General features: G+C 41.6%; 1 pseudogene; it reads left to right on the top strand.

The window, feature by feature from the left end:
- The first annotated feature begins 6,242 nt into the window (after positions 1-6,242).
- LOC132434793 (formin-binding protein 1-like) lies at positions 6,243-13,802 on the top strand (annotated as a pseudogene).
- Positions 13,803-23,835: the final 10,033 nt, after the last annotated feature.

Below are 23,835 nucleotides of genomic sequence, written 5' to 3'. Positions count from 1 at the left end.
GCTCCTCCCCTCACCGTGCTCTCAGGACTGTCGGCCTGATCCTGCTCTGCCCTCAAGCTCACCGCCTTTCTCCCTGCTTCCTATCACCACCACGTTTCTGCAGGTGTAGACAACCTCCTGGCTTCAACATCCACACTACTCACTCACTGTGTCTTTGTTCCTCCAGAAAGAACTGTCTTCTAGGCAAATGATTCTGTCTTCACTGATCTCTCAAAACCCTCTACTCCTGGGATGTACCACCAGTGACGTCCCATTATCCCAGAACCTTAAAGCCCTCTGCTCTTCTCATGGCCCCTTTTTGCCCTCATGTCCATTAAACACATATGCCCCCCAGGAGAATAGGCTCAATCCTCACCATGACCTATAGGCTTTCCCTCAGAGGCCTTGCTCAGCCACCAGGCCTCAACCATGACCCTGATGCCAGTGATTTCCAAAGCTGTGTCAAGCCCTGAGACCCTCATGAGTTTGGGCTGCTGGATAGCTCTGGATGGCTGTTTGGCAGGGCCAAAGTCTTAACACACCTAAAATTGACCTCTCAAGTCTCTGCCATATTTTCCTCTGGCTGTTGATGGCCCAATCATTCTACTGGTCACATCCTGACACCAGCCAAGGCTGGATTTTACCCCCTTAGTGTCCTCAATCCTGCCTCCTCTTTTCACTATTATTAGCAGTCCACACTGGGCAGTTGCACAGGATGTGCACTGCACAAGTCTGGGGGGCATCATTCACATAGACTAACATGTGGGCCTTGATCATTGGCATAGATTCCCTGTGGGCAGGAGAGGACCACAGCAGGGCCTTCTAAAGCCAGGGGCCCAGGGAAGAGGCCTCTCATACTTTGGTCTAAAAATGAGAACTTTCTGAAAGATTAAGTGACTTGCCTATGACCATCATCTAGGAAGTGGCAGAATCCGGACTCAAACCAGGTGTGTCTGACACCGAAGCCTGAGCCCTGTCCAAATATACCCCTGCTTCTTCTGCACCTTAAGAGCCATGCATCCAAGGGATACACATTGTTCTCACTGGCAGGAATCTACCCACAAGCTGAGCTTAAGGTATGGCTGGCAGCCTGCAGGTCTATGAGTACAAGAGGCATAGGACAAGGTGGCTCTGCAGGAAGACTTGTGCTTTTTAGAGCTTTTCAAAAGTAACAATATTGGAAAGTCTGCATTCTAGCCCCCATTTTGTCTCTCTGCTCACCTCACCAAAGCTGATCTCCTTACCTAGATAATCTTCCTTAAACCAAAGAGGATGATACTATTTCCCGGTAATACTCCTCACTGCTCTCCATTTGGCACAGCTCTCAGGGTAAGGTGCAACTCCCTAACTCCGTCCGAAGGCCCTGCAGGACATGGCCCCAGTTCACAGCCCATTCGGTGTCCTTGTCCGATGATCTCCTCAGTGCCTGCCCCCACCCCGGCCAGGTGGCTTCTCACATATGAAAGTGCTCTCAGGCTAATGGTAGTGCAAATAATACCCCCAAGAACTCACTCCTTTTAAAATCCATTAAAATATTTACATAAACTATAAAACTACTCCAAATAAATTATCAATAAGAACAAAAAGATCAACAAGATTTTACTCAAGGAAGTATGAATAAACAGGAAGTCGAGTTTTCTGAAACCAAAGAAAAACTTTTACTGCACAAAGAACCTCAAACATTAATTCAGAGACTAGCAATGAATCCTTTGCAAGAAATACAGAAGGTTAGACAGTGATTGCAATCTATTCTCAAAAGAAAAAAGCTACAAGTGTATATTGTACAACACAGGGAATATAGCCAATATTTCATAATAGCTATAAATGGAGTATAACCTTTAAAAATTGTGAATCACTGTACTGTAACCTGTAACTTATATAATATTGTACATCAACTACACTTCAATAATAAATAAATAAATGAATAGATAAATAAAAAGAATATCTCACTCAACAAAAGCAAGATTCCTCGATAATAGACTAAATAGTATCGATGCTGAAAGCACGACTGATATGCTGAGAACAGAATAACTAAGGTATATCAGGAAACAGCTATTTAACACAAAAGATTACATAGGGAGATGCACAAGCCCATAAAAGACTATGAGAACAGAGCAGTGAAATGCCTCTTGAAAATACAGAATTCCCAACATCATTAATCATTAGAGAAATGCAAATCAAAACTACATTCATCTCACACCAGTCAGAATGGCCATCATCAAAAAATCTAGAAACAATAAATGCTGGAGAGGGTGTAGAGAAAAGGGAACACTCTTGCACTACTGGTAGGAATGTGAATTGGTACAGCCACTATGGAGAAGAGTATGGAGGTTCCTTAAAAAACTACAAATAGAACTACCATATGACCCAGCAATCCCACTACTGGGCATATACCCTGAGAAAACCATAATTCAAAAAGAGTTATGTACCAAAATGTTCACTGCAGCTCTATTTACAATAGCCAGGACATGGAAGCAACCTAAGTGTCCATCCACAGATGAATGGATAGAGAAGATGTGGCACATATATACAATGGAATATTACTCAACCATAAAAAGAAATGAAATTGAGCTATTTGTAATGAGGTGAGTAGACCTAGAGTTTGTCATACAGAGTGAAGTAAGTCAGAAAGAGAAAGACAAATACCGTATGCTAACACATATATATGGAATTTAAGAAAAAAAAGTCATGAAGAACCTAGGGGTAAGACAGGAATAAAGACACAGTCCTACTAGAGAATGGACTTGAGGATGTGGAGAGGGGGAAGGGTAAGCTGTGACAAAGCGAGAGAGAGGCATGGACATATATACATTACCAAACGTAAAATAGATAGCTAGTGGGAAGCAGCCGCATAGCACAGGGAGATCAGCTCGGTCCTTTGTGACCGCCTGGAGGGGTGGGATAGGGAGGGTGGGAGGGAGGGAGACGCAAGAGGGAAGAGATATGGGAACATATGTATATGTATAACTGATTCATTTTGTTATAAAGCAGAAACTAACATACCATTATAAAGCAATTATACCCCAATAAAGATGTAAAAAAAAAAATAATACGGAGTTCCCAATAAAGGACACAGAATAAACGGTTCTGAATCAGTAATCAAAGGTCTATGGGAAGGGCTTCCCTGGTGGCGCAGTGGTTGAGAGTCCGCCTGCCGATGCAGGGGACACAGGTTCGTGCCCAGGTCCGGGAAGATCCCACATGCCGCGGAGCGGCGGAGCCCGTGAGCCATGGCCGCTGAGCCTGCGCGTCCAGAGCCTGTGCTCCGCAACGGGAGAGGCCACAACAGTGAGAGGCCCTCGTACCGCGCAAAAAAAAAAAAAGGTCTATGGGAAGAAAAATGTTCTGAATGAGGTCAGGTGGAATTGCTACCTTCAAGGCATTGCAGGCTCATTTGATCAAGAAGTCCAAGTTCTGGAGATTAACCTCCTCCTCATTGGCTGAGGAATCACTTCTGCAAAAACATTTCAACTCTTCAGCCATGTTTACATTCGGAACCCTGAGCAAAAGCTGTAGGCCCACAGCCCACAAGTCTCAGATCCACTCAGTCCATAGCCAGCACCGAACGCCTTGCTCTCAGCAGCTACTGTGCTGGGTGCTGGGCACACACCGCCAGGCCCAGACATCCAAGCAGTTCAGAGCAGAGGACCTCACTGGAGACTAAAATGTCCGGCTGGTTTTTACTGTCCCTATGCATTGGCAATTCTAAACAATGTCATTGCTAAGGCAATAAATGAGGTAAATATTACGGTACAAAAAAGGAAAAGTGAAATAATGCTTTGTTTTAAATTAATAAACTTTATTTGTAGGGCAGTTTTAGGTTTACAGAAAAATTTATTAGTAAGTAGAGAGTTCCCCTATACCCACCCCATCCTCCCCAATTTCCCCTATTACTAACATCTTGCATTAGTGTGGTACATTTGTTATGATAGGTGAGTCAATATTGATACAAAATAATGAACCAAAGTCTATAGTTTACATTAGGGATCACTCTTTGTATTGTACACTCTATGGGTTTTAACAAACGTGTGATGACATGTATCCACCATTGCAGCATCCTACGGAATAGTTTCACTGCCTTAAAAATCCTGTGTGCCACCTTGTTCATCCCTTCCTCCCCTCCAACCCCTGCCAACACTGATCTTTTTTCACTGCCTCCATAGTTCTGCCTTTTCCAGAATGTCATATAGTTGGAATCCCACAGCGTGCAGCCTTTTCGGATTGGCTTCTTTCACTTACAATATTCATTTGAGTTTCCTCATGTGTTTTCGTGGCTTGATAGCTCGTTTCTTTTTATTGCTGGAATTGACACTTTAATTGCATTAACGTGTGTTTTGTCTGCTGGGTGAGCACTGAGAAGCGCAGTGGAGAAACTTCACATCATAGGCGGCCTGGAGTCCCCAGGCTGGGTCTTTGCTTTCAGCGGGCGCTTGCAGATGGCCTCCCCAAGGAGCCCACGTTGTGGGTCTAACAGTTGTTGTGGTTACTGTTTTAACAATAAAGAACCTTCAGATTAGCACTTTTTTTTTAATTATTTTTTTTGATGTTAACATTTCATGTTTTTTTTTAACATCTTTATTGGAGTATAATTGCTTTACAATGGTGTGTCAGTTTCTGCTGTATAACAAAGTGAATCAGCTGTACATATACATATATCCCCATATCTCTTCCCTCTTGCCTCTCCCTCCCAACCTCCCTATCCCACCCCTCTAGGTGGTCACAAAGCACCAAGCTGATCTCCCTGCAGATTAGCACATTTAAAAATTACTCTTTAATAAACATTACATTCTGCAGGTAAATTAGTACCAAGTCAGCCCCTGACACGCAGACTCAGCAGCATGCTTTTTTTTTTTTTAATTATTACTATTATTTGGGTTAAAGTGAGTTTTCCCCTTGGTTTCTGTTTACTTAGCAATTTTTCCAATTTATTTTTTATTGTAAAATGTACATCAAATAAAGTTTACTATTTTAACTATTTACACGTTTACAGTTCAGTGTCATTAATTACATTCACATTGTTGTGCAGTCTCCACCATCCATCCCCAGAACTTTTTCATCATCCCAAACAAAAACTCTGTGCCCACTAAGCAATAACTCCTCATCCTCCCCTCCCGGCCCCTGGCAACCATCTTTTTACTTTCCCTCTCTATGAATTTGACTACCTAGGTACCTCATAGAAGTGGAATCATACAATAGTTGTCCTTCTGCGTCTGGCTTAATTCACTTTGCATTAATGTCTTCAAGATCCATCCATGGAATAGAATGTGTCAAAATTTCACTCCTTTTTTTTTTTTTTTTTTTCCGCCGTACGTGGGCCTCTCACTGTTGTGGCCTCTCCCGTTGCGGAGCACAGGCTCCGGACGCGCAGGCTCAGCGGCCATGGCTCACGGGCCTAGCCGCTCTGCGGCATGTGGGATCTTCCCGGACCGGAGCACGAACCCGTGTCCCCTGCATCGGCAGGCGGACTCTCAACCACTGCACCACCAGGGAAGCCCTTCACTGCTTTTTAAGGCCAAATAATATTCCACTGTATATTTTAAGTTCACATTTCATTAGCCGCCATGTTTTAAGAGTGAATTTGTAAAGGTTCTGAATCTTTGGTTCTGGCTTTTAGCTCCTTAATGCCTCTAATTACTCCCTCCCGCCATACCCTGCTTTAAATTGTACATTTGAAATACAGTCCCCACAATAAAATGTAAGGATGAAGAAATAGACATATTATTTCAATTCCATCATTCTGTGTGGCCACTTTGAATTGTATGTTTAAAACTTTTAACTTGGAGACAAATCAAACCCACTAGAATCAGTCTTGAAAAAAAAAGACAGACATAATTGCAATTTCTGGAATTCATTGTGAAAAGACACTTTTATGAATCTCTGCTGCACTTTGCCTTTTTTTTTTTTTTTTTGGCTGCGTTGGGTCTTCATTGCTGCATGCAGGCTTTCTCTAGTTGTGGTGAGCGGAGGCTACTGTTTGCTGCAGTGCGCGGGCTTCTCATTGGGGTGGCTTCTCTTGTTGTGGAGCACGGACTCTAGGCACGCGGGCTTCAGTAGTTGTGGCACGCGGGCTCAGTAGTTGTGGCTTGCGGGCTCTAGAGCACAGGCTCAGTAGCTGGGGCACATGGGCTTTGTTGCTCTGCGGCATGTGAGATCTTCCCAGACCAGGGCTCGAACCTGTGTCCTCTGCATTGGCAGGTGGATTCTTAACCACTGTGCCACCAGGGAAGTCCTCCATTGATTCTTGTGCGAATCACCTATTAACCATGGTTGTTACAAAAATGGTAATTTTCCAATGTTATAATTCCTACATTTATTGGTTGGCATTCTTCTATTTTAAAAAAGCACTTTTCCTTCTCCCTCCTTTTGTATTATTCGTAGTAATATTAGTAGTACTATGAACTCGTAGATTCTTATTTATAATTGCATGTTTTTAAACTATTCATTTTTGATACACAAGTTGTCTCTACTTTAACCAGTGGCGCCCCTCAAGCTCATGCCTGTGACCTTTGATATGTCCTCATCATTCAAGTGTTTTCTTGTTTTCTGTCACACAATATATTCCAGGCTTATCTCACACTTTCCCTGCCCCAGTCCTGGAATCAGCCATTTCTCCAAGAAGCCCTGGTTCTTTTAAAATGGAAAATATTTAGAAATCAAAATCTGGGAGATATTCATGTCCAGTGCTACTTGGAGTATCGCTTCCCAGCCCTTTCAGTTGACAGATTTAGGAGATACATGAACACATTTTTTTAAAAAATCATGAGCTCAAATAGATAACCCTAATTCCCCTCTAACACCACAGGGCTTTTCCTCTCCATTCTGTGTTCCACATCTGTATTGTAAATTTCCTTCATCAGCTAAAGGCCACCAGGAGCACACCTACAGTTAAACGAAGTTAGATTTATGACCTGTTGCAACAGGGAAACTGCTCAACTTGAGGAGCCATGCGACGTCCCAGGGGGAGGGTGTCAGAAAGGACTTAGCAGGATTTGGGCTTGTGTTGGGTGATTATGGAGGAAGGTTTGAGGGAGTGCACATTGCTCTGGATATGGCTGTAAGGAGGCAGGGCTAACTCTATGGGCAGGTATCTTAATTCTTTTCTAGAAAGAGAGAAGCATGGGAACAAGGCTACCAATCACAGGGTTAGGCCATTTTTGTGGTTTTAAACAATGTTCAAGTTTTTGTCTGTGTTTGGACACGATTATGAGGTGGCCCTCTTTTTATTTGGATCCATCACCATCACAGAGTGGCCTTCCCTGACGTTGGTGTTCTGTGAAATTTTTACTTTTAATAAACACCACAGCCTACCTCCGGTGCCAGGTCAGCTCCCAGCTGTCAGGGGCTAATTCTCTCTCTCAATATCTCTTTTTCCACAGTGAAAACATTCACTCCCAACATTATTGATGTATTTAGTCATTTGCTCAATCCTACAATACACACAAAATAGTTTCAGAGTTGTTACACTTATACCACTACCAACAACAAAAATATCAAGTAAAAGTCAAGATTTCTTTGTAGATTTTTTCTTATTCTCAGAATATGTCCAATTAAAAGGACGGTGTTCAAAGTTACTTGAACTAATCATATTTTTTTCTTCTGTATAAATGAGTTTGTTATCAATTTGACTTTCAACTAGGTTCATTTTTAAATGTTAAGTATTTTCCCCATCCTCATCGATTTATTTTTTGAATATGTAAAATATTAACAGTTAAAAAGTCAACACTATATGAAAAAGATGTATTCAGAAAAGTCTCATTCTTTTCTCTCTTCCTCTCTCTCCATTCCCACCTAGCCCCTCTAGGTAAGCCAGTTTCATTAAATTTCTGGTTTATCTTTCCAATCTTTCCTTTTACAAAAATAAGCAGACACAATATAGACTTTTATTTCCCTTACTTACACAAAAGCCAGCATATGAAATATACTTTCAAACTTTTGTTTTTTAAAAGGAAGGTTTATTGAAGTATGATATATTCACTCCTTTTAAGTGTACAGTTTGATTGATGCTGGCTATCAAACTAGGTAACCACCACCAAAATCAAGATACAGAACATGTCCAGCACCCCAATAAGTTCCCTGTCCCTTTGCAGTCAATCTTCTTCTTCCACTCCCAGCCTCTGGCAAACACAGATTTAATTCCTCTCTCTATTATTTTACCTTTTCTAGACTATCATAGAAATGGAATCAGACAGTATTTAGCCCTTTGTATCATCTGGCCTCTTTCACTTAGCATAATGAAAGTGAGATTCATAACTGTTGTTAAAAGTACTACTTGTTCTTTTCCTTATTATTGTTGTGTACTATTTTGTTGTGTGGCTAGAAAAATTTGTTTATCCCTCTACTGGTTCATGGACATTTGGGTTGCTTCCAGTTGATTGCACTTTTATATCTTAACAACATAAACTGGAAATAATTCCTTATCAATTTATAGATTTCTTTCTTATTCCCTTACCTCCACTTTTATATGGGTTATAAAAGTTAACAGCTTTACTGAGATATAACTCACAAAGAGTAAGGCTCACCCTTTTAAAGTGTACAATTCAGTGGTTTTTAGTATATTCATAAAGTGTGTGTGGATCAACAGTATATAATTCCAGAATATTTTCATCACCTCAGAAAGAAACTCCATACCCATTAGCAGTCACATCTTATCCCTAACCCTATCTACTCTCTTTTTCTAAGAATTTGTCTACTCAGGAATTTTCATGTAAATGGAATCATATAATCTGTGTCTCTGGCTTCTTTCACTTGATAGAATGATTTCAAGGTTCATTCACATTGTCGCATGTATTAGTACTTCATTCATTTTTATGGCTTAATAGTATTCCATTGTATAAATATACCACATTTTGTTTACCCATTCATCAGTTGATGGACATTTGTATTGTTTCTACTTTTTAGCTATTATGAACAAAGCTATGAACATTCATGTACAAGATTTTGTGTCCACATATGTTTTTACTTCTCTTGGGTAGATACCTAGGAGTGGAATTGCTGGGTCATATGGTAACTCTATGTTTAACTGTTTGAGAAACTGTCAGACAGTTTTCCAAAGCAGCTGCACCACCAGCATGTATAAGAGTTCCAATGTCTCCACATTCTCTCCAAACTTGTTATTGTTCATGTTTTTTATTCTAGCAATGCTAGTGGGTGTGAAGTGCAATTTCATGGTAGTTTTGATATTCATTTTCTTAATGGCTAATTCTGCTGAGAATCTTTTCATGTGCTTTTGGCAATTTGTGTATCTTCTTTGGAGATATTCAAATCTTTTGCCTAGTTTTAAATTGGGTTATCTGTATTTATTGTTGGGTTGTATGAATTCTTTATATAAGCTTTCTTCTACTACTTGTGTGATTACATCTTTAACATTTAGACCTCTGATCGTTTGCATATTTTTCTTGTGTATGGTGTGAGACATAGGTCCAGGTCCTTTATTTACAACTTTTTTCTCCCACTTTTGAATTGTATTTTCACTTTCTTGATGGTGTCTTTGAAGCACAAAAGTTTTTCATTTTGATGGATTCCAATTTATTTTTCTTTTCTCACTTGCATTTAGTGTCATATATCAGAAGGCTTTGTCTAACCTAAGGTCACAGAAATTTACTTCCATGTTTTCTTCTAAGAGTTTTATAATTTTAGCTCTTACACTTAGGTCTATGATAGATTTTGAATTAATTTTTCTGTACAGGGTGAGGAAGGGGTCCAACTTTATTATTGTACATCTGGATATCCAGTTGTCCCAGCGATATTTGTTGAAAAGACTATTCTTTCCACCTTGAATTGTCTTGGCACCTTTGCTGAAAATCAAATGACCATAAATGTAAAGGTTTGTTTCTGAACTTTCAATTCTATTCCATTAATCTCTATTTCTATCCTTATACCAGTACCTCATTGTCTTGATTACTGTAGCCTTGTAGTAAGTTTTGAAATTGGGAAGTACAAATTCTCCAACTTATTTTTCAATACTGTTTTGGCTAATCTAGGCCCCTTACATTTCCATATGAATTTTAGAATCAGCTCGTCAATTTCTGCAAAAAAAGGCAGCTGGAATTCTGATAGAGATTGTGTTGCATCTATAGATCAATTTGGAGAGTATTGCCATCTTAACAATATTCTAATCCATGGTGTCTTTCCATTTGTTTAGAACTTCTTCAGTTTCTTTCAATAATGTTTTGTGGTTTTCAGTGTACAAATCCTAAACTCATTTTGGGAAATTTATTCTTAAGTATTTTATTCTTTTTATGCTATTGTATGTGGAATTGTTCTAATTTTATTTTCAGATTATTCACTGTCAGTGTATAGAAGTACAATTGATTTTTGTATATTGATCTTGTATCCTGCAACCTTGCTGAACTCATTTACTAGTTCTAATAGTTCTTTGTGGATCCCTTAGGATTTTTAAAACAGGTTTAATTTTATTAATTAATTTATATTAATTGATATACTTGCTTTGCAAAAGGATTTGGCTATTTCCTTTCATCTTTTAGTTCCTGGAATAATTTGTGTAGTATTAGGCTTGTCTGGTGTTTAAGGATTTGATAGAATTCTCCTATATATGGTGTACTTATTTGATAAATTTCTCTATTATTTTATGGAGATTGGTCTGTTAATGTTTTCTCTCTCCATGAGGGTCAATTTTGGGAAACTGTATTCTCCTCTGAAATTATTGATTTCATCTGTAGTTTGAAATTTATTTGCATAAAGTTGGACAAAGTAGTCTCATATATTTTTTTAGTTTCCTCTGTTTCAATGGTTAATTCCCCTATGCCCCTTTATATTTTGTATTTTTGTGCTTTCTTCCCTTTTTTCTCAATTAGTTTAGCTACTGGTTTGTTGATCTTGTTAATTTTTTCCAAAAGAACCAGCATTTTGATTTATTATTTTCACTATCTTTTGTTTCCTACCTCATTAATTTATGCTTTTATGGTTATCATTTCCTTCCGTGTTCTTTATTTGGTTAATTTTGTAGTTCTTTTTCTGGCTTTTTGAGGAAGCTAAAATTTTAAACAAAAGATAGCTTATAGTCTGCCAACTAATTTTTAGCAAAAAACAAAGGGTTTTTAAAATGTCTATTCAAGCTATGACTCCTAGGAACAAAGTTCCTTCTAGAAAATTTTACTGAAAAATCTCCGTCGTGAATTAAAGTTAATGATAATGATGCAATAGCATGACATGAACATAAACATTTTTTTCATTCCACAAATGTGTAATATAAGGACCACAGGAACGATCTAAGCCTGACACATCTGAGATGTTGTCTGTACAACCCAGTATATAATTTTAAGTTTTTTAGTTGAATTTTTAACCATAAAACATCAGATTACTGACGTTAATTATCTCTGAAGTTAATTCTCAGATGATGGCATTCCATTTTATGCTTGGCTTTGGCTTTGGTCCACCTCTAGCAGAAGAGGGCGAGCAGGTTGGGCGGTACAGTCTGGTTTATGGGTGGTCGAGAGAGAATGGAATGAGGAGGCAGAGGTAAGTCTGGCTTGAGGTGCCAGCGGGAAGACCCAAAAGTGTTCCAGGGGCCCTGTTACCAGAAGCGCTCTGGGACCACCCACGGGCCAACTCCTTTCTTACATGAGAGGGCCTCTTGGACCTCCGGGCTCCTCCCAGGATGCTGCATCCCAGAGACTCGTCGGACCTCCCTCTGGAGCGCTCCATCCTGCTAGGTCCAGGGCCAGGGTAGCGTTGACAGGCGACGTCCGTACCCCTCGGTCTTTCCCTCCGGGCCCGTGCGCCATTCGCCCGGACAAAGCTTGAGCGCGCGCTTCCGGACTCGGGAGAACATCCGGGTCATTTACAAGCTAAAGCACACAAGAGGCCTCGGCGGGCGGTGGGTGGAGCGATCTTAGTGCGGATCTACCCGGGGCGGGGCGGGGCGGGGCGGGGGGGCCGTGGGGGAGACCCAGCAGGACGCGGGCGGCGCGCCCGCCGCGGGGAGCCTCTAACCGCCCCTGCGCCCGGACTGGGGCACCGAGCTCGGGGATCCGTTCGACTTAGGAAAACACAAGCAGTGAGGAGTTGGTATTCTTGAGAAATACATCACATTTGTCAGGGAAACGACAGACTGAACTCAGCTTTACAAAGCAACTCAGGAATCTTTTGAAGAAATACCAACCTAAAAAGAACTGGAAGGAGGAAGAATACAAGTATATTCGTCATGTAAAGCGTTCCTTCCCACCCTGTGAGCGAAATGAGCGGTCACGCTGGGCAACCATGCATTTACCTTGGAGAACTTGACCTCACAGGTCACCGTGGAGTTAGCGGGCTGTGTTCAAGACCAGAGCAGGAGTGGATATCGCACTTTTCGTGATGCACAAAAGAGAGCCACCGATAGACACTTGCTGGAAGCAACGTAAATCAAGTAAACGACGGTATGTGTGAGATTCCAAAAGACTGACAGAACACAGCAGTATTTTGGAAAAAAAAAAAATCACGCTGACATGAGTGTTTAAAAGGTAGGTGTTGAAAAGGCACACCAACAAACTCAAAAGTATCACCAATAGCAGAGGACAGCAAAGCAGATTACTCACCAAGTCTTCAAGAAACTGGACCAGGACCTGCATGCATATTACCATCCTCATATATCCAACATCCTTCAGAAAATACAAGAGATGGAAGAAAGAAGGACAGTGAGAATTGGAGGATCAATGAAGACATGCAGATGTTGATCAACAGGCAATAGTAATCAGTGGGAAATGCTTGGATACCATAGTTAAGTCAGCTGAATCAATGATCAGATAAATGTCATAGTTGGTAACAGAAACTTTCAAGTCAGAGTTTGAGCCTCCTGGAGACATCTGAGGAAGACACTCAGCCAATGAAGTGTACTGTGTCTGATCATCGTGTTTAAAATTCCAGAGTAGACAAAACAGAGGTCAAATCTGATAGCAAATCCAAAGGAAAGTTATGGCTGTTCATAAAAATAAATGTTTCCCACACAGTAAAGGGTACTCATTGCTTCAATGAGTTCATGATCTTCAAACCCCAAATTCACTTTAAAAACCTAAAGCGTGGTGGGGGGGGGCAACACCAGAGGGTTTCAGCAATCTTTCATCTCAACAAAGAAGGAAAAAGCTATATAAAGAAAGTCAATGAATTAAATAAAGAAATCCAGATGGAAATGGATCAGAGATGGTATAACAAAGATGAAGAGTGACTGTCTAATGAATCCTCAAATGGGAGATCCAGCCAGTTTGGGTCACAAATTAACTATATATATATATATAGAGAGAGAGAGAGAGAGAGAGAGAGAGAGAGAGAGAGCGAGAGAGAGAGAGAGAGAGAGAGAGTTTCATATACATATATACATATACGTAGGAAAACTGTGACGAGAGGCCCAGAAACTTGAAGTCTGGCTAGCTGAGGTTGAAGGCAGGCTCTCAGCACCAAGTGAAGAGGCCTGACAACAGAGTGTAATGCATAAAAATCTCAGTCCCAAATAACTGTGCACAAGACTGGAAGAATACAGACACCAGTTACACAGAGGAGCAAAGTCAGGAGAGTGAGGTGCAGGTCTGGTCATGACTTTTAATAATAAATTCGATGACAAGGAACATATTCCCCCCCACAGGGACTTGTAAAATTCTCTACATATTTGAAGGTCAGAATGAAGGAATTCTTTCAGCAGTTGAAGCAGAAACATTGTATGTTATAGAGGAAAATGAAGGTGATTCTGCATTTGGAGAAATGAAGATGAAAAGGGTTATATTCATACTTTATTTGTCAAAGTCTATTTGGACAAAAATGCCAAAGGTGCTAAGATGTATACAGGCATACCCTGGAGACATTGCAAGTTTGGTTCCAGACCACTGCAATAAAGCGAATATGATAATAAAGTCACACGATTTTCTCTGGTTTCCCAGTGCATATAAAAGTTATGTTTACGGGGCTTCCCTGATGGCGCAGTGGTTGAGAGTCCGCCTGCTGATGCAGGGGACACGGGTTCGTGCCCCGGTCCGAGAAGATCCCACATGCCGCAGAGCGGCTGGGCCCGTGAGCCATGGCCGCTGAGCCTGCGCATCCGGAGCCTGTGCTCCGCAATGGGAGAGGCCACAACAGTGAGAGGCCCGCGTACCGCACAAATGAAAAAAAAAAAAGTTATGTTTACGTTATACTATAGTAAGTGTGCAATAGCATTATGTCTGAAAGAACAACATATATAACTTAATTTTTTTTTTTTTTTTGGCTGCCCTGCATGGGATGTGGGATCTTAGTTCCCCAACCAGGGCTCGAACCCCCGCCCCCTGCATTGGAAGCGCAGAGTCTTAACCACTGGACTGCCAGGGAAGTCCCACACCTTTTTTTTTTGTTTCCTCCATGAAAGTCTTGAACCCCTCAAAGTCACCTGTGAGGGTTGGGATCAACTTCTTCCAAACTCCCGTTAATATTGATATTTTGACCTCTTCCCATGAATCATGAATGTTCTTAATGGCATCTAGAATGGTGAATCCTTTCCAATTCAGAGGGTTTTCAACTGACTTCGCCCAGATCCATCAGAGGAATCACTATCTATGGCAGCTATAGCCTTACAAAATGTAATCCTCTTTTTCTATCTGAATTTTAATTTTAATAGCTATTACCAGGTTTCTCTTGTTTAGTTAAAATCAACTATGCCTAACAAAATCCAAAATGTATTTCTTAAGTACTAACACTTGAGAGTCAAAATTACCCCTTGATCCATGGACTGCAGAATGGATGTTGTGTTAGCAGGCATGAAAAAAGCATTAATCTCATTGTACATCTCCCTCAGAGTTCTTGGGTGACCACGTGCATTGTCAATGAATAATAATATTTTGAAAGGAATCTATTTTTTTTAATAGCAGTTGATTTCAACAGTGGGCCTAAAATATTCAGGAAACCATGTAGTAAGTAGCTGTGCTGTCATTCAGGCTTTATTGTTCCACTTGCAGAGCACAGGCAGAGTAGATCTAGCATAATTCTTAAGGACCCTAGGATTTTCAGAATGGTAAATGAGCATTGGTTTCACCATAAAGCCACCAGATACATTAGCCCCTAGCAAGAGAGCTCTGAAACTAGGCATTGATTTCTCCTCTCTAGCTATGGAAGTCCTAAATGGCATCTTCTTCCAATATAAGACTGTTTCATTTACATTGAAAATCTGTTGTTTGGTGTAGCCACCTTCATGAATTAGCTAGATCTGGATAACTTGCTGTAGCTTCTACATCAGCACTTGCTGCTTCCCCTTGCACTTTTATATTATGGAGATGATTTCTTTCCTTAAACCTCCTGAACCAACCTCTGCTAGCTTCAAACTTTTCTTCTGCAGCTTCCTCACTTCTCTCAGCTTTCATAGAATTGAAGACGGTTAGGGCCTTGCTCTGGATTAGGCTTTGGCTTAAGGGAATGTTGTGGCTGGTTTGATCTTCTATCCAGACCACTAGAAGTTTCTCCATATCAGAATAAGTATGTTTCACTTTCTTATCATTTGTGTGTTCACTGGAGTAGCACTTTCAATTTCCTTCAAGAACTTTGCCTTTGCATTCACAACTTGGCTAACTGGCACAAGAGGCCCAGCCTTCAGCCTGTCTTGGGTTTTGACATGTCTTCCTCACTAAACTTAATCATTTCTAGCTTTTGATTTAAAGTGAGAAATGTGTGACTCTGCCTTTCACTTGAACACTTAGAGGCCACCGGAGGGTTATTAACTGGTCTAATTTCAATATTGTTGTGTCTCGGAATAGGGAGGCCCAAGGAGAGGGAGAGAGACAGGGAACAGCTGGTAGGTGGAGCAGTCAGAAGATACACAACATTTAGTTTTTTTAGTTTGCTGTCTTAAATGGGTGCAGTTTGTGGCTCCCCAAAGCAATTACAATAGTAACATCAACTCAACCATAAAAAAGAATGAAATAATGTCATTTGCAGCAACATGGATGGATCTAGAGATTGTCATACTGAGTGAAGTAAGTCAGAAAACCAAATATCATATGATATCGCTTATATGTAGAATCTAAAAAAAAGTGTACAAATGAACTTATTTACAAAACAGAAGTCGAGTAATGGATGTAGAAAACAAACTTATGGTTACCAGGAGGGAAAGGGGGGAGGGATAAATTGGGAGATTGTGATTGAAATACACATACTACTATATAAAATAGATAACTAATAAGGACATACTGTACAGCACAGGGAACTCTTCTCAATACTCTGTAATGACCTATATTGGAAAAGAATTTTTAAAAGAGTGGATATATGTATATCTATAGCTGATTCACTTTGCTGCACAGCAGAAGCTAACACAATATTTTAAATCAACTATAGTCCCAATAAAAATTTTTAAAAAATAGTAACATCAAGGATCACAGTGATCACAGGTCAGCATAACAAATATAGTAATAATGAAAAATTTGAAATATTGCAAGAACTACTAAAATGTGACACAGAGACACAAAGTGAGCAAATGCTGTTAGGGAAATCGTGCCTATAGATTTTCTCAATGCAGGGTTGCCACAAACCTTCAATTTGCTAATAATGCAGTATCTGTGAAGCACAATGAAGTGAAGAGAGATAAAACAAGGTATGCCTGTATTTAATATTACTTTAAAAACTTAAAATAAAAACACCTCAACAACACTGGAGTTTGTTGAAACACAGTTGTTTCTACCCACAACTGTGACTATTACAGGAAGTTCTTCAAAATACTGGATGGTTGGATAGCACCACAATACATATTTTTATACAGCCACATAGTGAGCTTTTAGGCATCATACCCCGAATTTTCCTTGACTTTCCTTTCCTTGAGTTTTGACTTAGTCAAGTTTCTCCTGCTAAGTTGAAGTTTTACATTCAAAGCTGCCAACTACCAATTTACAACTTACAATATTTGAAATCTGATAAACATTTCTTCCTTGGGCAACATCTATAAATAACAAAAAATTTGGATTCTACCTTCTAACCATTATTTCTGAATCAAAAAGCACAGCATCTTGGGGGTGCTTCTGCTCTCTCCTGATCTCTTCTTTTAATTAATTAATTAATTTATTTATTTATTTATTTATTTATTTTGGCTGCGTTGGGTCTTAGTTGCTGCGCGTGGGCTTTTCTCTAGTTGTGGTGAGCGGGGGCTACTTTTCATTGTGGTGTGCGGGCTTCTCATTGCCGGGGTTTCTCTTGCTGTGGAGCACGGGCTCTAGGCACGTGGGCTTCAGTAGTTGTGGCTCGCGGGCTCTAGAGTGCAGGCTCAGTAGTTGTGGCGCACGGGTTTAGTTGCTCCGCGGCATGTGGGATCTTCCCGGACCAGGGCTTGAACCCATGTCCTCTGCATTGGCAGGCGGATTCTCAACCACTGTGCCACCAGGGAAGCCCTGATCTCTTCTTTATATACAGTGTCTGCCACAAATTGAAGCATATTCTAATGTTACATTTTGTAACTTAATAAATTGAACTATGCTAGTTTGTTAAACTTTACCACTATTCACTTAGAGGAAATCATGAACAAAATAAAATCTCACCCTACTTGAGTAAAGAAGTAAAGAAAATACTTACATTGGTACTAAACGCTTAAATGTGGTTAAGATCATGGCTAGTTCATCATGATTATCCCAGCCTGTCTATTTGATCCCAAACCACTAATTGAAATCTATAAAAGTTTGGTCAATTAACCTGTTGATTTTTACATACGGCACCAGCTGAGCTCTCCACCAATTGCAGATCAGATATTCTAGTGCTGTACAGACACACTTACATGAAAACAGCACATGTCCACTTCTCAGTCACCTAGGTTCTGTTTCAGCTGGAGGTTTGGTGGCAGGAGAAGCTGTGTTCAGCTCACACTTCCCCAGGCCGGGCTATAATTTGAATGCAGTGTGGTGATAACTACAGTCATACACAGACTAAGAACGCAGCACACTGTTTCCAAAGGGTAGATTTTTAAATCATTCCCATCTTTAAATCATTCCCATTTTTAAATCATTTCATCTTTACTGAAATTTTTAAAAAGTAGTAAATGTAAGGGCCCACTTCAGAAAATGTGATTAACTTTAGCCAGAATAAAATAAACATTTCTCACCATCTTTAAAGAAATCTGGCCACATAGGATTTGCATTCTTAAATTGGCACTGAAGCGGGAGGATGGATAGTGAAACTGGTCACACGCATAGTCAGCCACCAAATCGAGTGTTTGATTACCCTCAATAAAGACCCAGCTATAAATGGGTCAGAAGGAAGGTGTCAGGTTGAGACATACCCTTTTTTTTTTTTGGCTTTGAAAAATATTTATTCATGTCTTTCCTACATTTAGATAGGAAAATTAGCTTCTTGCCTCTACTTTATGGGCTCATTTCATAAGTTCATATCAGAGGACCAGAAAATGGCAGGAGGGACTCATACTTGTTGCTCTGGATGGCCTGCCTGTGTTTCAAGGTAAGTTAGCTGCAGTCAGCTTACATTTTATACTGGCTACCAAAGTGAGATATAGCAGACTGTACTTAATGACAGCCCAACTTACAACTACATATATAATTTTTTAAATTTTATAATTAAAATTTCTTTTGCATTATTATGCCTTTACTGACATGATATTGATAAAGCCACCTGTCTTGATCCAGACCGCTTCAGGGGATTGTTTCCTTCAGTTCTCCTTTTCAAGTATTGCATCAAGAAAATCAGCTGACCCTTAAGTGAGGGAGATTTGTTTTAATGAGCCGTAATGCTCATTAAACTAGTGGACTAACTGCTTCTGGCATTTAACCAAATGAATGGGAGACCAAAGGTATTATAATCTGACCTTCTCATGTCAGATTATGAGCTCACTTCCAAATTGTTAACTACCAGAAAAAGCCTAGAACAGGCCAAGTCAACATTAGTTTTTAAAAAGCCTGCCTTGAAAAACATCCTGTTTTTTGAAGTTTTTTTATTCTTTAGGACTGTGCAGATTTGATTCAGAAAATAGCTCGATTTGTTTGTATAGAGCAAGTGTTGTGTGCATAAACTTATGATCATTATTTTAAGCCATTGCCTCCACACCAAAAACAGATGGAGATATGGGACATTGACTAAAGAGTTCAAGATATTTTGTAGCTGCAGTTCCTTTAGTCAGTGCCTGAAGTATTAGGAAAGGTATTGAACAATTTCCAAAGCAACAGGAATTTCCTTTTCCACCCAAGATATTCTTTTCTTCCAACAGTTCTCTGTTAAATAAAAGAAGAAGAATCTCAGCCTGATTATAAAGTTTTCTTCCTTTATTTTACAGGTTAATAATAACACACTTATGATAGGGACAGAGTGAAGGGACAAAGTAGGTGATTAAATAGTTAATCCCACTAGGAGACTGTAAGTAGAAAAAAAAAGTATGGGAGACCCCTGTAAGTTAATGATCACTGAAGAAGGCAGGCTTGCTTAGCAACAAAACCATGCAACAGAAGCATGAGACATGCCCCCAAACAATAAAACAATGATGAACTGAGACCCACATCCTGCCCAGTGAGGTCAGTAAGTTAATGATTCCTAGGACATGCTCCTCTGAGCATATTAAAAACAAAAATACAGGGAAAAGATGACATTATACTGAAACCTGAGATGATTTACCATACTTTAGTATATGTTACTGCCTTTTTGCCCATTTCCATTGTGCCATGACAGTCCCAGTTTGACCATGACCATGTAGGGACAAGAAAACTCCCCCGCCTGACATGGAGGAGGAACTGATGACAGAAGCTTGACATCTACTGAAGAATGAGGAAGAAGGTGGTCTTCTTTCTCTCCCCGCTTTTCCTTTGATTATAAAAATGTAGCCCGCCTAGCTTTCGGCGCAGCACTCCCTTGCCTGCCTGCTTGTACCCCTCACAAGGGTCCTAGTCTAATAAACTCTTTCCTTACCTGTCATTCTGCCTCTCACTGAATTCTTTCTGCGTGGAGACAGAAGAACCTATGCTCTACTAAGCCCCGAAGCATGTTCTGCAGTTTCACTTACAGGTTAATAATGTGTGTGTTGAAGTCTTTCCTCCCTAAACTTGTTTATAAATCTACCAAACCTCACCCCAGACAATGCATTTCTTTAAACTCCTCCTGTTTGGGTGAAGCTGTTACTTCCTGAGGTCCAAAACTCAGGGCACTTGTTTTCTTTTTAATAATGCTAGGGCACTTTTTCGGTGTGGTGTCTAACATGTGATTATTTAATGGTTGCCAATATGTTTAGAATAACTTTCAATTGGCCAATTGGGTTATGACTCCTTTTGTGGTTTTGTTTTTGTTTTTAAAAATGCTTTCAATCAAACACATCTATAATTCACCACACAGAATATACTGCTGTTTAAAGAGTCACCAAAAACAAGGAAATTATGAGAAACTGTTTTGAGGGAGAGGGGAGCCTAAGGCGACTGTACGACTAAAAGTAATGTGGTGCTGTGGAGGGGATACCTGGGTAAGACATTATGGAAAACGATGGAAATGTGACTAAACTTTGGGCTTTAATTTGTAATACTGTATCAGTATCGGGGTTTACTAACAAATGTACCATAATAATGTAAGCTGTTAATAATAGGGGAAACTGGGGTACAGAGGAACTCTCCATACTATCTCATTTTTTTCTGTAAATCTAAAGCTGTTCTAAAAACACTTATATTCAATATAAACTGTTCTAAAAACTGCTTATAAAAAACAAAAACCTAAAGTGATTACCGGAACTTCAGTTGTTTTAACTTTTTACTCTTTTATCCATTTGTTTAGCTGATTATTCTCCTCCCTAACGACCTTTTTATTTTCATAACTGCCGGAGAGGCTGCCTGCTGGATGAGACACATGAGACTACTATAGACACTTGGGTTCTGAATAAACTGTGTTTGAATAAAGATCAACATGATTGTTTGTTTTTATTCTTATTCTAAAAGAAATGAAACCATCTGGCACCTTTTACTTGTACCCTCTTATCTGCCTCTTTTATAAGTATTATATTTTCCTCAAAAAATTAAAGTGCATAAATGTTCTTTTAAATTCACAGTGTGCAGTGGTTGAGAATCCGCCTGCCAACGTAGGGGACACATGTTCGAGCCCTGGACCGGGAAGATCCCACATGCCGCGGAGCAACTAAGCCCGTGCGCCACAACTACTGAGCCTGCGCTCTAGAGCCCGGGAGCCACAACTACTGAAGCCCGCGCGCCTAGAGTCCGTGCTCCGCAACGAGAGAAGCCACAGCAATGAGAAGCCCGCGCAGCGCAATGAAGAGTAGCCCTGACTCGCTGCAACTAGAGAAAGCCCAAGCCCGCGCGCAGCAACGAAGACCCAATGCAGCCGAAAATAAATAATTTAAAAAAATAAATCCACAGTGTCAGGGTATTTTACCACAGCCTAAGAGCTCACTTCCGTGAAATGAGGTGCCTAACGGCAGACTTCACCCCCACAACAAATGCAAATAAAAAGGCGTCCAAAGCGTGGCTCGGCGGGCGAGCAGCAGAGACCCCGCCGGCCGGGCGAGGGGCGCCGGGAGCCCCGCAGAGGTTGGGGTGGAGGGAGCTGGGTCTTCGGCGGCGCGGAGCCGTGGCCACGGACCCCAGCCCGAGTCTCCGCCGCGCGCCGGCCGGCGTGTCTGAGTCGTCGCAAGGAAGCGCAGGGCGGGAAGGCGGCCGGCTCTGCTCCCCCGAGACCGTCGCGGCTGGTGGAGGCCCTGCTCTTTGGCCTGGTTCCCGGGTCGGATCCCGCCCAGGGCAGCGTGCCCTCGGCCCAGGTTAGGTCGGAGCTGCACCTGGCTGGGGGGCGTCGCGCACTGCCACGCTTTACTCTGCGCAATTAGGGGCCTGGGGGTGGCTCCCCCTAGACGGTGGGGGCGGAGGTGAGCTGGCCACCTGCCCTCTGTGCAGCAGCTCCCTAGAGGGAAAAGGGGCTGGGCAGGGCAGGCCTCACCCGTCTGGGGGGCAGAGGTGAGGGATCTAGGGTAGGGGGTGGGTCCCGACTCCTGGGCCACTAAGGGAGTCTGTCTTAAACTTGGGCTCTGGAATCCACTCTCCCCACCCCTCGCTAGCTGGTCTCTTAGACCTGGCAGGGACCAGGTATGGGGATTTTTAAAATACCCGAGGTAGTTGTGACTTGCAGTAGGTTGAGAATCGCTGTCTTTATTTCCTAGTGTTGACTTTCTCTTAACTTGGACTTGCCACTGCCCCTCATGACAGCTCCCAGGCCGGTTTTTTTTCAACTTCCGCTTCTCCTTGACTGATTCTCTCCGTATTTCCAGATTTGAACCAGATTTGTTTTCCCAGAGCTTTCCACCAACCATTATCTGTCCTTTGGTCATTTACCCTTTCCAGTTTGGATTCCCATGAAAGGAAATTGAATCTATTGATCCCCTGCCACTGCCATTGTCTGGGTGGGGCTTTGTGGCCCTAATCCCCTCCCAGGTTGCAGGCCAGCTTGTCCCACAACTGCTAGTTGGGTGCTCTCATCAGGGGTGAGAGGGGCACCACAGGAACCCATGGAACAAAACAGGCCTGGGACCCGGCAGTGTCTCTTACTTAGGTTGACTTGCCTAGCTAGCAATCACCTACCCTAGGACACTTTGGATTTTCCACTGGAAAACTGCACACTGTCTTCAAAAGGACCCTTGACTCAGAAAATGTCTCAGGTTAATTCAGCAGTTTCCGTAAGTAGCACTTAAACTCTAGGAGTTGGCTGTATCAGATGCAATGTATATACTGTGGCTGCTAACATGAAACAATTTCTTCTTATTCAGTCAACTAAAAAAGAAACCCAGTCATTCCTCTCCCAACTTGCCTTCTAATTTGTGGGTAAGAACAACTGTGTATGTGTGTGTGTTTGACGGGGGGCGGGGGGGGTACATTAAAAAGTTCTTGCCATATTTGGGAGCAGACATGTGAGGTGGTAGGACTGACACATTTCACTGGGTCTGAAGAGTCCTCGGGGGTGGGGGTGTGATGAAGCAGAGGCAAGAGTCCCAGTTTCTCTAGTGTCTCCACACTCCTATGAGGTCTTTTCTTCCTGTTCTCCCACTCACCTTTTCCTCCAGTTGAGAATTCCTGTTGTTTCGTCCCCAGTCTCTGCTTTGGAGAATAGAACCTCTACTTCTTTTGGCAGTTGTTCCTCCCTCCACTCCAAACCCGAGTCCAGAGAGAGGCTGCAGTGTACTGTGACTCCCGGACTCCAGGTGGCTCCTGATTCATGACAGGCTGATCAAAGGCCCTCCCTGGCATCCTTTGAAGTGGAAGTTGGAAGGACAGTCTGTCTTTCTCATGATCTGCACATTAAGATATAAAAATTAAGAGCTACTGGCAGTAGAGTCGGTTGTATACTGGCAGCATGTGGTAGATGCTGATTTACAGTAGGAGACAATAAAGCTGATCTGCAGAGAGAAGCAGACAGGAGAGGCAAGGAGCCCCAGTGGCGGTGGTGTTCCTGTTCCTGACATTTAGCTGTAACCCTGTCCTTTCTGAGGTTTGGCTGTTCAACCCTTCCTTCAATATGTGTAATCCCCAGTGTCCTCCTAGTAATGCACAAGTGTATCAGTTATCTATTGCTGCATAAACATTCACCCCGGGATTCCATGGCTGGAAACAACAAACATTTATTATCTCAGTTTCTATTGGTCAGGAATTGAGGAGTAGCCTAGCTGAGTGGTTCCAGCTGTTTGCAGTCAAGGTGTCAGCTGGGGCTACAGTTTTCTGAAGGCTTGGCTGTGACAGACTTGGAAGGATCCACTTCCAAGATGAATGGCTCTTGTCTTGGCAGAAGGCTCAGTTCTCTATGGGCTGCTGGCAGGCCTACTTCATTGGCTGTTGGTAAGAGACCTTGGCTCCTCACCACATGGACCTCTCCACAGGCTGCTTGAGTGTCCTCACAACATGGCAGCTACCTTCCCCCAGAGCAAGCAATCCAAGAGAGCAAGGAGGA

The sequence above is a fragment of the Delphinus delphis genome, chromosome 12 (assembly GCF_949987515.2).
Source record: "Delphinus delphis chromosome 12, mDelDel1.2, whole genome shotgun sequence".
Classification (NCBI taxonomy): Eukaryota; Metazoa; Chordata; class Mammalia; order Artiodactyla; family Delphinidae; genus Delphinus; species Delphinus delphis.
The sequence above is the reverse complement of the archived record's forward strand: the minus strand, read 5'-3'. Positions and strand labels throughout refer to the sequence as shown.